Source organism: Sceloporus occidentalis, unplaced genomic scaffold (genome assembly GCF_023333645.1).
Source record: "Sceloporus occidentalis isolate IW3139 unplaced genomic scaffold, rSceOcc1.0.p SCAF_2, whole genome shotgun sequence".
NCBI lineage: Eukaryota > Metazoa > Chordata > Lepidosauria > Squamata > Phrynosomatidae > Sceloporus > Sceloporus occidentalis.
In genome coordinates, this window is record NW_028316982.1 from 255,887,574 (window position 1) to 255,899,350 (window position 11,777).

Consider the following 11,777-nt stretch of genomic DNA (forward strand, 5'->3'; position numbering starts at 1 on the left):
AAATTAGAAATAAATGGCTGGGTGTGGGGGAGAAAAGACTAAGCTGCAAATCCTGGTGACAGATGTATGCATTGCTGGGCAGAGCTGCAGTCTTTTGATGCCTGATACAAGGACATCTAGGATTTTGTGATGCAGGAGAGCATCTAGGATTTCTGCTAAGTGCACAGGGATGTGTTACCAAGGGGCAGACAGGAGGAGATGGGACAGATAGTGGGAGAGGAGAAGGCAAGGAGAAATGATGGGGTAGAGGCAAAGGAGGAGCAGCACATAGCTGGAGGAAGAAGAGAAGGGAAAGATTGAGAGGAGGGCACTTGGGCTCAATATGGTGCTTCTTGAAAAGGGGAGGGAGGGAAGGAAGGAGATAGAAGTAAATGTGAAGTGTGACATGGAATGATGATAGTGGGACCCTGCACCTTTCCCTCAAGGCTAAGGGTGAAATATATCTGTCAGTGCACCACTTATTGTCTGCACCATGGGCTGACCCATTCTTGGTACTGCTTTGGACATATCATGGGCAAAATCTTTTCTAATGAGTCATATTGTCTCATGCTATGTCCAGATCAGTGACAATATGACTCATTAGAAAAGATAATAATCCTTAGAAAAATAGAATGCAGGAAAAGAAGACTGAGACACAGGTGGATTGACTCAATCAAAATAAGCCCCGAGTTTGCAAGACCTGACTAAGACTGTTAATACCAGGACCTCTTGAAGATCTCTCATCCATTGGGTCACCATAAGTTGAAGCCAACTTGACAACCATTAACAACATTAAAAACTGCTTCTGATATGGTTTAAGATACAAAGCAAGGAGCATATTGTTTTTCACTTCCTTTGCTGTGGCACCCAATATAATTTCTCTGGCTGGCTTACCCAGAAGCAGTTTCTTTCCATCTCTTTTTGTGTCCCCCCTCACCACTCCTGACAGATGCAACAGTAATAGCAAAATCTACCAGCAGCCTTTGGAGCTTAAATAACATATTTGGTTCATTTCAGGTTTGAGTTTTATGTCACTATTCTAGCACTGTTCAGGTCCATTTCCTGCTGGAACCTGTTTGTAGGATAAAAAACAAAAGAAATATAAGATTGAAAACAACAGCTATGTCTTCCTGTAAGAGCTTCTTAAAGGCCAAAAGGAGATATTCTTTACTGGGCACAGATGAAATTGGTATTACGATTAGTCCTCTTGATACTTCAACTGAAAGAATGAACACTGCATTCTTGTTTATCATGCATGCCCTGACAACACATTTCAGTTTTTGAATTCTGGTCATCCGTAAGTTTATAGTCAGTTTTTTAAACAGAAGTTCTGCATTGGAAGATGCACTCTATAAAAAAATAGGGGTGGGTTAAAAGTGGACACACAGAGTCCCAAAATCATCATTCAGTATAAAGTTTGTTGCCATTCCTAAAACTGCCACCACAGTCAGCTAATTCATCTGTGACCATCATATACAAAAAGACATTAGTCAAAGACTGTTGATTCTGCACTGATTTTTTTGTCTTTGTAGGATTTGAACATCTCTCAGATTCATTTTGTGTTTCTCTTAATCTCTCCTGCAGTTTCTTCCCATCTTTGTCTTGTACCAGGTTGTGAGACTTTCCTTTTGCTTCCCCAAACTGAAATTATGTTAATGTGTTTTTGCTAATGTACACATTTTGTCACATTGTGTGTGTGTGTATTCAATTACATACATTTTAACATATTCCCTTTTTTGTCAATGGTTTATCTTTCCTAAAATGCTCTGTAAGCATCACAGATATGCAAATGATCAAGGGAAATGCATTTCAGCTTTGAAGAAATCAGGTCTCAAGTGGTACAAAAGGACTATATTCAAGGAGACTGCTGAATCCAACAACACCATAACAGCAAAAATAACTATGTGTCAGCAGTGATGGATTAATCATCCCTGTAAAGCAGGGCAAGGGGACCTGTGATCTTCCAGATGTTGTTTGACTCTAATTTCCATCTGCCCCAGCCAGCTTCACCAGTAGTGAAGAATAATGGAAGTAATAGTCCATCATCTAAAACAGTGGTTCTAAACTGTTTGATCCTCCAGATGATTTGAACTGCATCTCCCAGAAGTCCTAGTCAGTATGGCCAGCACTCAAGAAGTCTGGGAGCTGACATTCAAAACTTCTGGAGGATAAAAGGTTGAGAACCATTGATCTAGCAGGGTTCAGATATTCAAACCCTGAGCTAAAGTATGCTATAGAAAGCACCATTCAGTGGAATTTTCTTTTTGCTTATCCCTACTTACACCATGGCTAAGATCCTGCATCTGACATATAGCTATGATGTTGTAGTTAAACTCCATTTCCCAGTCCAATGCCCTAAAACATACATTAAAAGCCAGTTGGCCATACCAAGAGAAAGGCTGCAGATCCAGCAAGCAGAGAAGTGATGTGTCCACCCCACATCATAATTCCTGGACTAATATGAAGACAAAAAAACAGCTATACACTTGTCCCTCCCTTTTTGCGGACTTGGAATCCACTGTCTCACTCTTTGCAGCAAGGACAAGCAGGGAGGGATAAAATGGTGGCACACACACAATTATTTTCAATGGGACTTGAATATTTGTGAGTTGCTATTTTCACGGGGGGGGGGGGGGGTTGGAGCAGATCCCCTGTGAATTGGAAGGGGCTATGGTATTTCCATTTCTGCACTTCTAACACTGTAATTAATCAGCTCAAAAATCACAAGCAAAGCTGCATATACCAGAGATGGTGCTCCCAACATTAATTAATTAATTCAATTTAAACCTGTCTTTCTCCCACCAAGGAACCCATGGTGCCTTACAAATTTCAAAATAAAAGTTTAACTAAAAGTATTATTACAAACATTCTTTTAAAAAAAAAACATTTAAACATTAGTTCGATTTTAAAAAAAAAAATCATTAGGATTAGAAACATCCGGTTTTATGCCATCAGAAAAGCATGTTGTCCTGCTACTTTCCAAATGTGATGGCCTTTCTTTGTTTCTAATTGTAACATTGTGGATCACAGAATCTCATACTTTAAAAAAACATTGCCAGTGCCTCAGAACTTTGCCTTAGTCAGTATTTAACTTCTTCTTCTTGTTGTTGTTGTTGTTTTAAAAAACCCACATAGATTTCATCCACACTCCAGAAATAATCCACCTTGACACCACTTTAACCGCCATAGCTCAATGCTATGGAATTCTGGGACCTGTGAAAAAAGTAACAGCCTCCAGCCTACTCTTATCAATGCAAGCTGTTCAAAGAATGAAATGCTCTAGGAATCCCGCTGCTTCCAATAATCCTCTTTCCTGTTCTGAAGCAACCTTGCTAGAAGACTTTTGGAACAACAACCTGATGAAGCGATTGAGAAACTATCTGCAGAAGGAAAGCGACCATATGCCCAGAATCCTCTCAGTAGTGCAAAGCTAGCAGCAACCAACTGGACACTGTGAGCGATAGAAGAAATTAAAAATTCAATTTCTCCAGCCCTGGCAGCTTTCAAGGAGTTGTTTGTATTTTAAAACTACAAGAAGTGGCACGAGTTATCTAGGCTTTTTCAGAAACTGACAGAAAATGTAACATGCAAGCTGTTTGCCTGAGCATATGGAGGGCACAACACAACAGTGGGAAATTATACAGTGCATTCAGAGGAATGGAAAAATCTCCTGGAAGCTGGAACCAAGCAGACAACTACATTCAGAACTATTTTAGTAGACACATACATATAAACCATTCAGCAGTAACAGTTTGGTCATCACAGCTGTGATTCAGAGGGATCTTAGCAAACACAAAAATTAGAGTCACTAAAAATAGTGATGCATTTCAATCTTGGTCTGTGACAAGCTGTGTTTGAGAATGCCAGGCCAAATGATCAAATATGGACCAAAAGATATATTGAATACGCCTTAAAATCTGGCTATTTTGTTTCTAGTCGATTCACTTCTAGGTTCATTTGAGGTGAGTTGGAGATAGAACACTTACCTTCAGCTATTAACAAATCATTCTCTTTGGTACCGAAATGAGGGCCAAAATTATCCTATATTAATTGCTAATATGACTAACTTGTAGCCTGTTCATAAGCATCTTTACAAAGATTGACGTCCCACTGAGTTCAGTGAGATTTATTCCCATGTAGGTGTGTACAATGTTCTTGCAACAATCAGATGTGCTTGTAAGTATGTTCTGCTAAATCAGAGACATCAAATGCACTGGGGGACAACTCCCCAGCGCTCCCCCTGGTGGGTCACATCATGACATTTCCGTGTGCCAGAGGTAATATCACATCACTTCCAGCTTTAGCTGTCACTTGGCATTTTATTTGTTTCAGGGTTTAGAGAGACAGATTGAGGACTTTGGGTGGGGAAGAAAAATGGCACATTTCTGGTTGGATTGGGGTGCATCACCTGACATTTTTATAAACGGGCAGCAGTATCTGAAAGCTCTACTTTGTGGTCTTAAGGGCTGCATGTGGCTTGTGGGCCACAGTTTGCTGACCCCGACTCTAAATGTGCTCTAAACTTGCATAGGAATAAAATCTCCCAGCCCAGCTCTGTCCAAGTCGTTCCGTGCCTTCCACTCATTTCCATCTTATGGCAAGCCTAAGGCAAACCTATCATAGATTTTTCTTGGCAAAATTTGTTGAGAAGGGGTTTGTCTTTGCCTCCCTCTGAGGCTGAAAGAGTGTATATTGCCTAAAATCACCCAGTGGGTTCCTATGACTGAGTGGGGATTTATATTCTCTAGAGTCCTAGTACAATGGCCAAACCACTACACCATGCCGGCTCTCTAGTTCTGCCCTTAGTTTCTATGAAATATGTCTTACTGAACTTAATAGGCATTACTGATGAGTATGTGTGCAGACAATTACATAGTTTTTGTTCAAGGTGATGAAGATTTGCTCCAAAGTTTCACTGTTCCACAAGGTTTACGCTCAAAATACATTGCACATATGACTTAATCCTTTACTTTGTCAAATGTGGGCAGTTTCATACACTACATGGCAGCAAACCCAGGTCTGCATCAAAGATACTGAAAATGAGAGGGATCTACAGCCAACACCAGCTCTCTGAAGAATCTACCTAAATTTTGCAGAACATACATACTAGCAGACATATTTTAAACTTTTAGAAGAATATTCGAACAGTGCAAAAGATACACCTTAAACAGTAAGTCTGAAGTGCCTGAAAATTTTGCGGGGTTTGTGTGTGTGTGTGTGGGGGGGGTCTTCTATTCCTTCCTCTCTTTTTAAAAATATAATTAGACAATGATTTCAATACAAGACACCAAACAAAAGAATAGCAACTTAGTCCATTAACATAAAGAAAGGTGTTCTCCACAGAGAACTCTTTACCCTTTACTGACCCCCACTGGTCCCTGGGTCTTTTCTGAACCTATTCCAAATGCAATCTAGCTTTCCTCTACAGAATCAATAGTTTTCTGGGAATACCAAACAGAGAGATTGGGGAGTTGAGGAATGTAAGCCAAATAAATCAAACTACTGATTATCCAGTAGGCTCTTATGTCAGCAACCTAATCAGAGGACTCTAGAAAATATACACATTTTGACCTTCATTTTATAGTGCCAACTGAATCCCTCATGCTTCATGTTCCTTAGTCCTTTCTCTTTATATTTTGTACACATGCTTCTTTTACCCTAACAGCTGCATTATATTTATCTGAACTATTCTCCATAGGTCCCTTGATCTTTTCTTAAAGGTTAGGCTATCTTTACTAGGGAAACTCTTCTTAGCTTCCTTTCAAATTCCAAGTAATACCTTTCTGTGTCTCTGTCTCTCTTTCTGCTATTACTTTTCATTTCCAAAATACGTGTATGCATGTGCATGTGTGTGTGCATATGGGTTTAAATAGTCCACCTATTTTTATGCCACGGGTTTCTTTTCTGCCCTATTTTGAAGATCCAGAGCAACTAGTATAATAGCTTTCTCAACTAAGAAAGGGGTGTGCTGTTGTAAAATTTTGAGAATTTCTTAAAGTTGCAATGATTTTAATACAAGAAACCAAATAAAAGATTATCACCTTAGTCTGTTAACACAGAGAAAGGTGTGGACTCCCTCAAATATAGCCAAACAGGAGGAAAGTAGAAATCCTCTGCTGGATGGGCGCATATATATATATATATATATATATATATATACGTTGAAAAGGTATAGCCAATATCTAATTCCCATTCCAAGGGTAATGTCGCACACAGCATGGCAACATGACATGGCAACAACCCAACACAGTTATGGGTGTAATAACACATTGAGGTTTGTGGGTGGTTTGCATACTGTTCATACACAAAAGAGAATATGGATAGGGATACTTGTTTTCAGTGTGTGAAACTGCCACAGTGATGGAGACTTTAACAGATCCTGTGAAGGAACTTGGTGTCTTACAACAATGTTACATGCAGTTGAACATCTTATCAGATGCCAACTGGATGCCCAGAGGAAGCCTGCAAGTGAAAGATGAAAGCAGTAACTCTCCCTTTGTTATTTCCTGGAGAAGCATGCCACTTCGGATCCTTCAAAATCCATACAGCCATAGAATCATAAAGTTAGATGAGACCACAAGGACCTTCCCATGCAGGAATGCACAATCAAAGCATTACCAACAGATGACTGTCCAGCATCTGTTTAAAAACATTCAATGAAGGAGACTCCACCACACTTTGAGGGAATGTGTTCCACTGTTGAACAGTAGGAAAAGAATCCATATAGCTAAGTATGACAAGAAAAGGATTCTCCTCTACAAATCTGTTTAATCCTCTTTTAGAACTGTCTATTAACCAGATGTTGTGCAAGCTATATTTCAGGGGAAGGAACTGGCAAAACCATGGCTGAGTATTACTTGCCTTAGAAAACTCTGTGGAATTCATGGGGTTGTCATAAACTAACAGGTCATTGAAAACACATACACACATTTTAGCTAGTGGCCATCACCACACATCTGGCAGAACACTCCATAAATTCATTTTAGATTGTATGAAGGCATAGTTTCTCAATCAAGACTGAACAGGAAACTGAGTTTCAGTCTTTAACACCACACCCATTTCACTACCCAACTTCACAGAAGGAAGATTGCAACTGGGAGATCAACCTGGACTGTAAGGCAATGAACAAGAATTTAAAGTAAACTTCATTCTTTAAGTCCATTCGATGCCAAGACCATATCAGGCTTTCACAACCCCTATGTTGTATTTATTCTAAAAGAACTCTCTTTTATTGGTTACAGAAGTCTAATATAAAAACATCTTGGGGTAGCCATAGCAAATCCAAAAAGATTCAAACAATGATGTCTAATATATACGTTTATGTCAGATTAACCTACATTCTCATATATGAATGCATTACTAATTCTTATGAAATCTTGAAGGCAGATGAAAGTCTCATAAACCCAGTTTATGATCATGATAGAATCTTTCAAACTCAAAGAATACATTTCCCAGTTAAAATGGACTGAAAACACCTGCTGGAGTTTGCCTTTGCTGCTATCTCCTACTCTTCCCTTAATTTCCATTTCATCACAGTCCCTTCCACTGACGGAATGCTGAATGAACTCCATTTGGGATGGGGACGTGATATGTTAGGATCACCATGTGAATGGTTTGAGCTATAGAAATAATACAAGTGGATCAATGCGAAAATCCCTGCCCATACCTCAATGGCATAATTCATGAAACAAAAGGTATTGGGCTTATTAGTTACCAGTTTATTGTTATTCCCAGTCCATTTGAGTGACCTTACCCACTTGTATCCCATGCTCCTGAAACATACATTATATCTTCACGTTTCATGTAATCAGGTAGTTAGTAGATATTTCCTGTGCCTTTAAAAAAAAAAAAAAGTACTGGGAGCTCTTTCATCCACTGTGCTCTTGACTGTCATAACTTTTATGATCGTGCTTATTCAATCACACAGTGAAACTGAAATTGGCAGACTGAGCCCCGGTATTTAAGAATTTGATTTTCCCCTCCCTCTTTTGGAACACTCTTTGTTCGCTTATCAATCATGCTTCCTTCCCATTTAGAACTTTTGCTATTTTAGACTATATACTTTCTACTCCCATATATGCACTGAAGTTTGTTCACTCTCTCACAGGTGAGCAATCCAATGCTTAGAGGAACAACATTTCAGGAAGAATAGTCAGTCCAACTCCAAAGCATTCAAACAAAAGAGAGCACACCCTTTTAAAATGTATATAAAGGAGTGAGTATTTCTGATTGTTTTGGCTGTTCACAGACACATTGTGGAAGCAACATCGTACATGAAAATAGACATAATGAAGCCCTGATAGGATATGTTTTGAAAAATAAAATATTCCAAGGCACCTTCAAGGATCTTCATTGTGGAACATCAAAGTAGTGGTGATGCTTATGCCTCCCCGCCCTGCTTTCCCTATTCACTTCTCCAATGGGCATTTTCTGACTCAAAATCACCCTCCCACCTACTTTTGTTTTTTTTCAGGGTTCCAGAGATATGTTGCTTTCATCAGCTAGATCTCCCAATGATACCCATAACAGCTAAACACAGCCAGAAATGATGCATTTCTCCATAGCTGCTGCCCAAAGATTGTCTGATTATTTATTGTGACTCAGTGTTTCCACCTCACAGAAAGCAGCAGAGATCTCTGAGTTTTGCTAATCTCGGTGCTGAATCAAAGTACATTGGACACTTCCCAGTTTGATGTAAAGGTTTTTAGAGGCTTTTAAACTTCTCTTTGGTATATGGTAGATGAATATTGAAAATGCGTGTGTGAGTCAGAGAGAGAGAGAGAGAGTGGAGGACAGATAACATTAGTACTAGTAGAGCGTACAATAGTTGTGTGCATGAGATAGAGAAATGGAAAGTATGGGGAAGGAGGGAAAAAGAGGAATTTATATTAGTAGAGCTATCTGTATTTAAGTGAGTGGAGTTAAGAAGGGAAAAAAATGTTGCCCTACCACCAGTCTTCAACTAGCCAATTTCCAAAAGTTTATCAAGGAGAGAAAACTTTTAAGGAGTGGCCCCAAAGTAGGCACTGTGTGTAAATAATACGTAAGGTGTGAGAACCCGCACAACTTTTGTACTCATTGTACAAGGGATCCCGAACCGGGGCAAATCTGAACAGCCAAAGCACAGATAAAACCGAGTTTCTGCTATGGCACAATAGTAACAATATTTGCAATAAGGTGCATTACCAGCTCATCTTCCACCCCAAAGTGAACATCCCACGAATATCCTCTTATCTCCAGATCCTGACAACGGAAGTATGGAGCTGGCGTATTTTAAAAGAGGCTGCCAGCTTTGTTCACACCCACCCCCTCCCCAGCCAAAAAAAAGAAGTCATAACAGAATGACATTTAAACTCTCTACTTGGCTGATACACTGCCATACTAAACCCAGTTCTGTACTTCTCCAGGGTTACTGGGATCACAGATGATACTTGAGGGGTGCCATCCATAACCTATCACAGCATCTGGATTTTAGTGTTCAAGCATCTGGACTTCAGTGTTCATTTTCTCCTCTCTCTGTCTTTTTTTCCTTCCCCAACCTCAGGGCCAGAAAAGGAGAACTAGAAACATGCCAGTCTCTGCATCTCTTTTTCTTTCTTTCTTTCTCTCCCTCCCTTCTTCCTTTGCTCTTACCTCCCTTTGGAGCAACACTCCAGTTAGCCCAAGGGAGTGCCTTGAATCAATCTATCTATCTATCTATCTATCTATCTATCTATCTATCTATCTATCTGATTCCTCTTCACCTTGTCCACAGTTCAGGCATGGGAAACCTTTTCTCCCCCCCCCCCCCCCACTGCAATCCCAAACAGCTTCAACTTTCAGCAAAAGCAGCAAACCCCAGCTGAGCATCCAAGCCCCTGCTAATTTCTGTTGTTGTTGTTGTTATCATTATTTGGAGACATAATCAGAAAGCAACTGGAGAAAGAAGCTGAACCCCTGGACCTCACGATGTTAGAACACTTTCATCCAAAAGGAGCCAAGTGGCCAGAATAAGAATATAAAACCATCAGTTTCTCTTTCTTTTTTTCAGAAAGGGAAAAGGAAAATAAAACCATCACTTTCTTTTTCTTTCCTGAAAAGGAAAGGGAGAATAAAACCACCCCTTTCTCTTCTTTTTTTCTGAAAGAGAAAGGGAAAATCAAACCATCACTTCCTCTCTGTTTTCTTTCTCTCTAAAAAGGGAAAGGGAACATTGCTACTTACCCCAGCTTGGAGTCGCCTCTTCTCTCTCTCTCTGCCTGGTCGACAGTTCCCAGCCTTTTCCCCTTCGCCAGCCTGTATTATTCTTATTCTTTTGGAGAGATGGCATCCAAGTCGCTTTCTGGGGTTGGGGGGGGGGTCCTTGCCAGCCCTTGCTTGGAGTTTCTTCCCTCGATCTCTTACGATGCTGCTTCTTCTCTTTCTCCCTGGAGGATCGGAAGGCTCAGATCCAGAGAATTGGGAAGGAGGAGGGCAGGGGAAGCAAGAGAGAAGAAGGGCATGATCTCTCCTCCTTTCAAAAGCCCAAGCTTTTGGAGGCTGAGCGGAGGAGCCTGGCAGCTGGGCTGCCTGGCTCTCTAGCGCTGGCACGCTGGGGCTGCTTGGTGGACATTTCCCCCCTTACCCACCTTTCCAAGGCTTTCTTGCTCTCTCTTTTCTTTCCCCCAGATTGGGATGATATTGGGGGAGATCAGCGCAAAGACCTCCTCTGGCTGGTGATGCTCTGGCCACGGCGCGCTCTCTCCGCCAATGCCTTCCTTGCTTCTCGCTTGGCCGCCGCCTCTGAGTGGCGGAGGGTCCCTCTGGCAAGATCAGCGCCTCTCAGGCTGGCGGGCTGCATCCGCACTGCGGAGCTAACCCGCCTCCATCCCGCTTTCACTGCCCTGGCTCAAGGGGATGGGATCCTGGCAAGGTTGGGGCACCAGAGCTTCCCAGGATCCTCTAGCACTAAGCCAGGGCAGTTGAAGAGGTCTCCGACTGGATTATTTCTGCAGTGTATGCTGGGGTGCTAGCATTCACACTGGGGAAATAATCCGGTTTGACACCCCTTTAACTGTCCTGGCTCAAGATGATGGAATTCTGGGAATTGTAGTTGTGGTGGCCCCAGAGTGGGGGGCCACCACAAACTACAATTCCCAGAATTCCATCGCCTTGAGCCAGAACAGTTAAAGCGGTTTCAAACCGGATCATTTCCCCATCGTGAATGCACAGTCGCCAAGCCCGGCTGACTACTTTTCTTCCTTTGCGGCCGCACTAGGAAGTGACCTGGCTCGATCCCACTTTCACCACTCTGGCTCAAGACCTGCAGTTTCCAGGCTTTTCCTTTGCCAGCCTTTTTGTTTTGGAGAGATGGCATCCAAGTCCCTTTTTGGGGTGTCCTTGCGAGCTGCCTCACACTTTGTCCTCATTCCCAAAATTCCATCACTTTGACCCATTGCATTTAAAGTGGGATCAAACTGGGTTATTTCCTCATTGCGGCTGCCTCACACTCTGTCCTCATTCCCAAAACTGAATCAGGGTGACCAGATATCCTCATTTCCCAGGACCGATCCCAGACGTTTGAACCTTCCCTCCACTTGGAATTCCAAAATGTCTTCCCTTTTGGGCATGACTAAGAAGCATGGACTGATATTTCTATGAGGGTTTTTAGCTTTTCATTTGGTCATGTCCTACATTTCAACCTTCTGTTTAGGAGGAATCCCAAAATGTCCTCCCTTTTCAACATGACTAAAAAAAGCATGGATTTATATTTACAGGAGTGTTCTCAGCTTTTATTTTGGGGGATGTCCTCCATTTTTTGTGCTTTGTCCTCCTTTGCA

General features: G+C 41.4%; 1 protein-coding gene across 5 annotated transcripts in view; it reads right to left on the reverse strand.

Moving 5' to 3' along the window:
* Positions 1-10,658, reverse strand: part of CNTN5 (contactin 5) — a 934,652-nt gene extending 923,994 nt beyond the window's left edge. For 4 of the 5 annotated variants that reach the window (XM_089512787.1, XM_089512786.1, XM_089512784.1 and 1 more), the window contains exon 1: positions 10,183-10,658. The gene's annotated coding sequence lies outside the window, so the exon portion shown is untranslated. The remainder of the gene's footprint in view (positions 1-10,182) is intronic. The other variant, XM_089512785.1, reaches the window with a different exon arrangement.
* Between the last annotated feature and the right edge of the window lie 1,119 nt (positions 10,659-11,777).